Here is a 9739-nt window from a genome sequence, read left to right as displayed (position 1 = left end):
CTTGAAAGTGCTGCACACAATAACTTTGAGCCCTTTTCCTTCTGTTCCATTTGCCTCAAACTGTGGGTCTGCAAAGTTGGAGTTGAGTTGATTTCTCGACTGGGAGAAAGTGAGCACTGCAGATGTGAGAGATCAGAGTCAAACTGTGTGGTGCTGGAAAAGTACAGCTGGTCAGGCGGCATCCGAGGAGCAGGGGAGTCAATGTTTCGAGTATAAGCTCTTCAGGCCTATGCTCGAAATGTCGACTCTCCTGCTCCTCGGACGCTGTCTGACCGGCTGTGATTTCTCAAATGTCCGTCTGGGGCCAAATGGGAGGCGAGATCAATTTATCAAGCAGCCGACAATTTAGCATGAAATGGAAGGGGTAAAAAACAATCAGTAAGAGTCGAAAACTCAGAAAAAAACAATATGACAGGGGAGGGTTCAGTATTTAAAGATTGCCATTTTAACTACATGGGTGTAGCCCCAGTGGCCGACTGGATAAGGGATTTTGGGTTCAAGTCGCATCTGGGGTGTCTGGTTATTTATGGCTTGTTCACTGTCCACATTATTTCTAATTGACTTTGGAGAAATCCCCCTTGTCTGCTTTCAGCTGATGGGAAGTGGTGCCCAACATGTTCTTGCTCATGATTTTCGGGGATCTGCAGGATGGGGGGTGAATCGTCTGAAAGAGACGGCACAGTCACAATGGCTGAAAACCTGCTGAGATTCTCCTGGGGATGGCATGGTGGCTCAGTGGGTAACACTGCTGCCTCACAGTGTCAGGGACCTGGCTTTGATTCCTCCCTTGGGTGACTGCTTGTGTAGAGTTTCCAAGTTGGCTCTGTGGTTAGCACTGCTGTCTCATAGCACCAGGGACCGAGGTTCAATTTCAGCCTCTGGTGACAGTTTGTGTGGATTTTGCCCTTTTTCCCCGTGTCTGTGTGGGTTTCCTCCAGGTGCTCCAGTTTCCTCCCACAAGTAAATTAGCCATGCAAAATTGCCCAGACTGCTCAGGGATGTGAAGGTTGGGTACATTTGTCAGGAGGACATGTAGGGGAGTGAGTCTGGGTGGACTTGTTGGGCCAAATGGCCTGTTTCCACACTGTATGGATTCTATGAGAAAGACATTTGGACAGGTACATGACAGGAAATGCTTGTGTGGATGTGGACCAAGTGGAGGCAGGTGCAATTAGTTTTAAAGTTAATGGCTCCATGGCACTGCCCCTTCACCTTGGGAGAGGAGTACACCAAGGCTGCCCCCTGTCCAGCCAGCTGGATTTTCGGGGATAAAGAAAAAAACATGTATAACCTGGAGATTTAGAATCCCCTCAGTCCAGGGCACTGACTCTGTGCTGGCTGAGCCACAGTCAGTGTGTTCTTGGAAAACAAACTTAAAAGCTGCCATTTTAACAACATACAGGTGGCCTCAGTGGCCTAATGGATAAGGCACTGGCCTCCTAGATCAGTGATTGTGGGTTCAAGTCCCATCTGGGGTGTCTGACTTTTAACACTTGTCTTCATGGCTGATCTTCATCCGAGGTCAAGTCAATTGATCATCTCCGCTGGAAAAGTCCCCAGGTCTGTGTTGGGTGGGTGGTACCTTCTGTCAGACCTGGCTTTGATTCCTCCCTTGGGTGTCTGTTTGTGTGCTTTGGTTTCCTCCCACAGTGCAAAAGATATGCAGGTTCGGTGGATTGGCTCTGGGGAGTGCAGGGAGAGAGGAGAGGGGTTGGGCCTGGCTGGGATGCTCTTCAGAGGGTCAGTGGGGACATGATGGACTGAATGGCCTCCTCCCACCCCACTCTCGGGCTTCTCTGAACAAGTTTGGAGCAGATGGTCAGAGTTCCACTGCAAGGCCCAGTCAAGGCTTCGCGAAGGGACTGGCATCCAGGTTTGTGTTCCTCCCCTACATTTCTCTGATCTTCCAGAATCTTCTGTGGCTTTGGCCAGTACGATCATGAGCAGGGTTCACATCATCCAATGGGGTCACACCAATACCCTTCACTGTTGTCATGCCAGGAGCTATAAAGTCGATTGACTCAGGCTGACACTTCTCCAATATACAACCCTCAGTCTGGTTGGAACTGGTTCTTCTTGAATCTTGGTAACTCTTTGATCTTAGCTCCACTGTTCTCTGGAGCTGATAGCTGCTGTTTAATTTAGTTTGGCCAATTTTCTGTCAGGTCAAATTTCTCCAGCTGAGGATCAATTGAGAATGCCTGATTTTGTTGCCACGGTCACGTGACCACACAGGATTGAGATCAGCTGCACAGTGAAGGTTTCAACAAAATCAAAACCCCAAATAAGACTTGTGCCCACAATCTCTGGTTTAGGAAGTTAGTGCCTTACCCATGAGGTCACTGGGGCTACAACAGATAGAGCTACCAATCTATGGACAAAGGAACTTCTGTTTTGGTTGTGTTGGTGTCAGTCTAAGCTATATTCTGTCAACATTACCAGCTGAACCCCAGATTACCTGCATCTTTGGAATTTATGATAAGGTCCAATATGTCAATGGAAATGATTGAAATCTGGGTGTTCAAGGTTGGAACTGATGGGGCTGTGGCTATGCATTTGGGTCCTTACCTTTCTTAGTCAAGGTATTGAATACAATTGCAAGGAGGCTATGATGGAGATGTGAGGTAGTTAGGCCATTGTTGGAGAACTTGGAGTGCCACATCCACAGATTGGACAAACATTTGTGGGTAGGCAACTGCTGTGGCTGACTCACAGAGTTTACAGAGGGAGATGGATGGGTTAAGGGAATAGCCAAAAACTCAGCAAATGAAAGACAATGTGGGAATGTGTGAGGTTATACACTTTGGTAGGAAGAATAAAGCAGCTGGATATTATTTCAATGGAGAAAGACAGCAGAAAGTTCCAGCACAGAGAGATATGAAATGTGTTTTTGCGGTCTCGCTGTTGATCCTTTGCTGGGACCAACCTTCTTGGTAATATCGGTGAGATTTTCTTGGTTTCTCTTTAGTTCTTGAGTCTGGTTAAGCCGATTGTGATTTGCAGGCCGTGGTGAGACTGCGGTCAAGATCACCGTCAATTTCTTGGATGAAGTCTTCACGACTGGTAACGCTGACAGTCACCACTGGAGAGTGTCTCTGCCATTATCTGCAGTTGGCCCTGCACATCAACAGTTTCATCAGCAAACCTCAAGAGACATCATCCAAAACCTTTGTGCTCTTGAAGGCAAATCCCTTCCCATTAAGACAAGAAACAAAATGTCTTTAATGTGATGATGTTGATTTGAACATTCGGGATGATCAGGGAAAAGGAGTATAGGGACACACACCTGGATGCCAGTCCCTTCACAAAGCCTTGACTGGGCCTATGACCATCTTCTCCAAACTTGTTCAGAGAAGCCCTAGAGTGGGGTGGGAGGAGGCCATTCAGACCATCACATCCACACTGACCCTCTGAAGAGCATCCCAGCCAGGCCTAACCCCTATCCTCTCACCCTGCATTCCCCAAAGCCAATCCACCGAAACTGCACTTCTTTGGACTGTGGGAGGAAACCAAAGCACCCGGAGTACCCCATGGAGAGAATGTGCAAACTCGACTCAAACAGACACCCAAGGGAGGAATCAAAGCCAGGTCCCTGATGCTGTGAAGCAGCAGTGCTACCCACTGAGCCACCATGCCATCCCCAGGAGAATCTCAGCAGGTTTTCAGCCATTTTGACTGTCCTGTCTCTTTCAGGGAATTCAGCCTTAATCCTGCAGATCCCCAAAAGACTTGTGTAAGGTCACATGGGACACCACATCCCATCAATTGAATGTGGACATGGGAGTGTTTGCAAAGTGCATTAAAGAGCAAGGACACCTAAGGAAGAGGCCAACACCCCAGATAGGACTTGAACCCACAATGCCTGGCTTAGGAGGCCAGTGCCTTATCCATTAGGCCACTGGGGCTGCACAGTAAAGACAAAAATAACAGCCTTTAAATACTGAACCCGGACATCTCATTGTGTGTTTTTCTGAGTTTTATTCTCTCACTGCACTCTGGGGATCCAAGATGGCGGTGTTCTCAGACGATCATGTTGCAGAGCTTCGCACCACAGCACAAGGGGGAAGAATTTCTATCCCGCCCAATCCAGACCATCGCGATATCCTGGGACTCTGAAAAGGTTGTGGACTCCCAGGACATTGTGAAAAATCAACGTACCTGCGTTTTCATCATCCAGGGATGTTGAAGAAGGGAGGAGCAGTGTCCGGGGCCAGGCCCCCGGCCCAGCCTGCAGGATCCTCGGACTCGATTACCTACCAGGCCCTGGGGAAGGAGCTCGCGAAATCTCGTGAGATGTTGGGGAAGAAGATAGAGGTGAAGCTGGCCCCGATCTCTATCATGCTGCAGAAGCATGAACAGCAGCTGGGAGACCTGGAAAAGAGGACAGATGGGGTTGAACACACAGTCACAGCGGTGGAAGCTGATACCAGTTCCTCGAAAGATAGGATCCAAGCGTCGGAGGCTGAGGGGTGACCTTACAGAGGTTTATAAAATCATGAGGAACATGAATAGGGTAAACCGCCAAGGTCTTTTCCCTAGGGTGGGGGAGTCCAGACCTAGAGGGCTTAGGTTTAGAGTGAGAGGGAAAAGATACAAAAGAGACCTAAGGGGCAACTTTTTCAGGCAGAGGGTGGTGTGTGTGTGTGGAATGAGCTGCCAGAGGAAGTGGTGGAGGCTGGTACAATTACATCGTTTAAAAGGCATCTGGATGGGTATATGAATAGGAAGAGTTTAGAGGGAGATGGGCCGGGTGCTGGCAGGTGGGACTAGATTGGGTTCAGATATCTGTTCAGCATGGACGGGTTGGACTGAGGGTGTGTTTCTGTGCTGTACATCTCTATGACTCGATGACTGGAAGTGTCAGTCTGAGTAAATCCGTTGTCTAGCTCCTGGCAATGTGACCCCATTGGATGATGTGAACCCAGCTCATGAGCCCTTTGGCCAAAGGTACAGAACATTCTGGAAGATCAGTGAAAAGAATATGAACACACACCTGGATGCTAATCCCTTTGCAAAGCCTTGACTGGGATCTGCAGCAGAGCTCTGACCATCTGCTCCAAACCTGTTCATAAAAGACCTAGAGTGAGGGGGACAAGCCATTCAGCCCATCAAGTCCACAATCAGCCTCTGAAGAGCATCCCATCCAGGTCCAATCACTATTCTTGCAACCTGCATTCCCCAAAACCAATCCACCGAACCTGCACATCTTTGGGCTGTGGGAGGAACACAATGCACTCCGAGTACCCCATGGAGAGAATGAACAAACTCAACACAAACAGACACCCAAGGGAGGAATCAAAGCCAGGTCCTTGACACTGTGAGTCACCGTGCCAGCCCTAGGAGACTCTCAGTAGTTCTTTCCCCATTGTGGCTGTGCTGTCTCTTTCAGGCAATTTCGACCCAATCCTGCAGATCCCGGACAACTTTGTGCAAGTTCATGTTGGACAGCACTTCCCATCAACTGAATGCAGACATGGGGATGTTTATAATGTAGATTAGAAGTAAAGCTCAAAGAGGGCAATCGAGGAAAGTTAGCCACTCAGGAGAGGGTTTAAACCCACAATCCCTGGCTTGGGAAGCCCAATGTCTTATCCATTAGGCCACTGGGGCTACATATCTGCTGTTAAACTGGCAGCCTTTAAATACTGCACCCTGATGGCTCATATTGTGTTTTTCACAGTTTTATACTCTCACTGATTCTTTTTTACAACTTCCATCTCATGCTAAAAAATTGGCTGCTTGATGAATCAATCTCGCTTCCCATTTGTCCCCAAACGGACAGACAAGAAACCAACCAAACTCCAACATTGCACAACTCACATCTGAGGAAAATGGAGCAGACAGGAAAATAACAAAGGGTTCAATGTTATTTTGTGCAGCGCTTTCAAGATATTTGCAGTTAGTGGGGAGGAAGTAGGTGGAGATGTTGCAAAAAGTTGCATTGAGGACAAATGCTTTCTTTGGTTAGACCACACTTGGAATACTGCGACTAGTTCTGGTCGCCCTATTATCGGAAAGATGTGGATGCTTTGCAGAGGGTTCAGAGGAGGTTTACCAGGATGCTGCCTGGACTGGAGGGCTTATCTTATGAAGAGAGGTTGACTGAGCTCATTGGAGAAAAGGAGGAGGAGAGGGGACCTAATTGAGGTATACAAGATAATGAGAGGCATGGATAAAGTTGATAGCCAGAGACGATCTCCCAGGGCAGAAATGGCTAACACCAGGGGTCATAATTTTCAGCTGGTTGGAGGAAAGTATAGAGGGGATGTCAGAGCCGGGTTCTTTACACAGAGAGTTTTGAGAGCATGGAATGCGTTGCCAGCAGCAGTTCTGGAAGCAAGGTCATTGGGGACATTTAAGAAACTGCTGGACATGCATATGGTCACAGACATTTGAGGGTGCATACATGAGGATCAATGGTCGGCACAACATCGTGGGCTGAAGGGCCTGTTCGGTGCTGTACTGTTCTGTGTTCTATGTAGTATGTTCTAAATCAACAGAATCTTAGCGGGCATTCAGCCCATTGTGGCTGTGCTGTCTCTTTCAGACAATTCTCCCCAAGATCTCCCAAATCCTGGAATTGCCTTGTCCAAGTTTCTATTACACATCATTCGCCATAATCTCAACACAGGCACAGTGATTTTGAACAGAGTAGTTGAAAAATGCAGTCAATTTGGATTGCGATAAAGTTGGCATGGGACAAAAGTCAAGGAGAAAGTGAGGACTGCAGATGCTGGAGATCAGAGCTGAAAATGTGATGCTGGAAAAGTGCAGCAGGTCAGGCAGCATCCAAGGAACAGGAGAATCGAGGATTCGGGCATCGGCCCTTCTTCAGGAATCATGGGACAAAGGTCAGCTACAAAGACCAAGCTTAAAACGTGAGCAGCCCAAAGGGAATTTAAACTCACAATCCCACACTTAGGAGGACAGTGGTTTACCCAATATGCTACTAGGGCACACATAGCCATTTGCCAGTGTAAAGTCTTGGCATCAAGCGAGCGTTACGGCCCAGCATGTTCCAACATCTCAGATGATATGTTGAGGGATACACTAAAGTTTCGGTCAGATGCTGCCAAGATGTAACAGGGAAACAACACAGTCTCAGGTCTTTCTGACAAATTATCACATCATTCTTTCAATTCACAGACCCTCTTGGTGCCTGACAATGAACAGAGATCGGTTCCTGCCCAAGTACAAAATGCCTTTTTGTTCACAACGATACAGAAGCTTTGAGAAATGTCAACATTCCAATGTTTTGTTGGTTCTTATCTCTCTGCATAGACTGTACACAACTGATTTAGAATGAAGGAAAGCATACCAAACGCCTTCTTCACTATCCTATCGATCTCCGACTCTACTTTCAAGGAGCTATGAACCTACACTCTAAGGCCTCTTTGTTCAGCAACACTCCCTGGGACATTCCCATTAAGTCTATAAGCCCAGCTAAGATTTGCTTTCCCAAAATGCAGCACCTCACATTGATCTAAATTAAACTCCACCCATCACTCCTCAGCTCATCGGCCCTTCTAATCAAGATCCCGTTGTAATCTGAGGTAACCTTCTTTGCTGTCCACTACACCTCCAATTTTGGTGTCATCTGAAAACTTTCTAATGATACCTCATAATGATACTAACCTCCATATAAATGACGGAAAGTAGTGGACCCAGCACTGATTCTTGTGGCACTCCATTGGTCACAGGGCTCCAGTCTGAGAAACAACCCTCCACCACTATCCTCTGTCTCCTACCTTTGAGCCAGTTCTGTATCCAAATAGCCAGTTCTCCCTGTATTCCATGAGATCTAACCTTGCTGATCAGCCTCCCATGGGGAACCTTGTCGAACACCTTACTAAAGTCCATGTAGATCACATCCACTGCTCTGCCCTCATCAATCCTCTTTGTGACTTTTTCAGAAAACACAACCATGTTTTTGAGTCATGATTTCTCCGGTATTTTCTCTGTTTCAGATTTCCAGCATTCACAGCATTTAGCTTTTATTGGACAACTTGCCATTTCACTTGGCAATGAAAAATGTTTTGTGATTTACACATGAAAGAACTGAAACCAACCTGGTCATTCTAAAAGATGAGAGACTTCACACACAATCCAGATTTTTTTCAATATATAATTTCAGTGACATCACACTGTAAACTTTTGCCATAAATTCTGTATCTTACAATCTTATACTCCACAACCACCTGACGAAGCAGCAGCGCTCCGAAAGCTAGTACTTTGAGATAAACCTGTTGGACTACAACCTGGTGTTGTCTGATTTTTAACGATGATTATTCAAAACTTACACAAGGTAATTCTAGGAATTGGGAGATCTTGGGGTGAATTGTCTGAAAGAGACAGCACAGCCACAATGGGCTGAATGCCTGCTATGATTCTGTTGATTTGTCCTCAATGCAGCTGTTTCCAACATCTCCACTTACTCCTTCCCCACGAACTGCAAATATCTTCAAGGTGCTGCACAAAATAACATTGAGCCCTTTGCTATTTTCTCGTCTGCTCCATATTCCACAGACTTGAGTTGTGCAACATTAGAGTTTGGTTAATTTCTCGACTGTCCATTTGGGGACAAATGGGAAGTGAGATTGATTTATCAAGCAGCCAACAATTTAGCATGAGATGGTCGGGGTAAAAAACAATCAGTGAGAGGAGAACACTCAGAAACACACAGTATGAGAGGTCGGGTGCAGTACATAAAGGCTGTGATTTTCCACCCACTGTGTGGCCCCAGTGGCCTAATGGATATGGCACTGGCCTTCTAAGCCAGGGATTGTGGGTTCGAGTCCCATCTGGGGTGTCAGTCACTTGCCCTTTGTCAACTTGATTTCTAATCTACTTTGGGAAAATCTCCATGTCTGCATTCAGTTGAGGGGAAGTGGTGCCCAACATCTTCATTTGCAGGACTGAGGTGAATCGTCTGAAAGAGAAAGCACCGTCATAATGGCTGAAAACCTGCTGAGATTCTCCTGGGGATGGCATGGTGGCTCAGTGGGTAGCACTGCTGCCTCACACCATCAGGGACCTGGCTTTGATTCCTCCCTTGGGTGTCTGTTTGTGTCGAGTTTGCACATTCTCTCCATGGGGTACTCCGGGTGCTTTGGTTTCCTCCCACAGCCCAAAGACGTGCAGGTTCGGTGGATTGGCTTTGGGGAATGCAGGGTGAGAGGATAGAGGTTGGGCCTGGATGGGATGCTCTTCAGAGGGTCAGTGTGGATGTGATGGGCTGAATGGCCTGCCTTTGTCACGTGAGGACTTTTATGAACAGGTTTGGAGCAGATGCTCAGAGCTCCACTGCAGGACCCAGTTAAGGGTTTGCTAAGGGTTTGGCGTTCAGGTGTGTTTTCCTCTTCTCCTGTCCCTGATCTTCCAGAATCTTCTGTGGCTTTGGTCAATACGGTCATGAGCTGGGTTCACATCATCCAATGGGGTCACACCAATAACCTTCACTGTTGTCATGCCAGGAGCTATAAAGTTGATTGACTCAGGCTGACACTTCTCCAATATACAACCCTCAGTCTGGTTGGAACTGGTTCTTCTTGAATCGTTGTAGCTCTTTGATCTTAGTTGCACTGTTCTCTGGAGCTGATAGCTGCTGTTTAATTTAGTTTGGCCAATTTTCTGTCAGGGCAAATTTCTCCAACTGAGGATCAATTGAGAATGCCTGATTTTGTTGCCATGGACTCGTGACCACACAGGATTAAGATCAGCTACACAGTGAAGGTTTCAA

General features: G+C 47.0%; 2 non-coding genes across 2 annotated transcripts; one reads left to right on the top strand and one right to left on the bottom strand.

Annotated features, from left to right (window-relative positions):
- Positions 1-3832: 3832 nt before the first annotated feature.
- trnar-ccu (transfer RNA arginine (anticodon CCU)) lies at positions 3833-3905 on the bottom strand. The gene has a single exon. It is a non-coding gene; the product is annotated as a tRNA-Arg (tRNA).
- Positions 3906-8736: 4831 nt separating this feature from the next.
- Positions 8737-8809, top strand: trnar-ucu (transfer RNA arginine (anticodon UCU)). Its single transcript has one exon. It is a non-coding gene; the product is annotated as a tRNA-Arg (tRNA).
- The last annotated feature ends 930 nt before the right edge of the window (positions 8810-9739 follow it).

Source organism: Chiloscyllium punctatum, chromosome 18 (assembly GCF_047496795.1).
Source record: "Chiloscyllium punctatum isolate Juve2018m chromosome 18, sChiPun1.3, whole genome shotgun sequence".
NCBI classification, from domain to species: Eukaryota; Metazoa; Chordata; class Chondrichthyes; order Orectolobiformes; family Hemiscylliidae; genus Chiloscyllium; species Chiloscyllium punctatum.
This window is presented reverse-complemented; position numbering and strand designations above follow the sequence as displayed.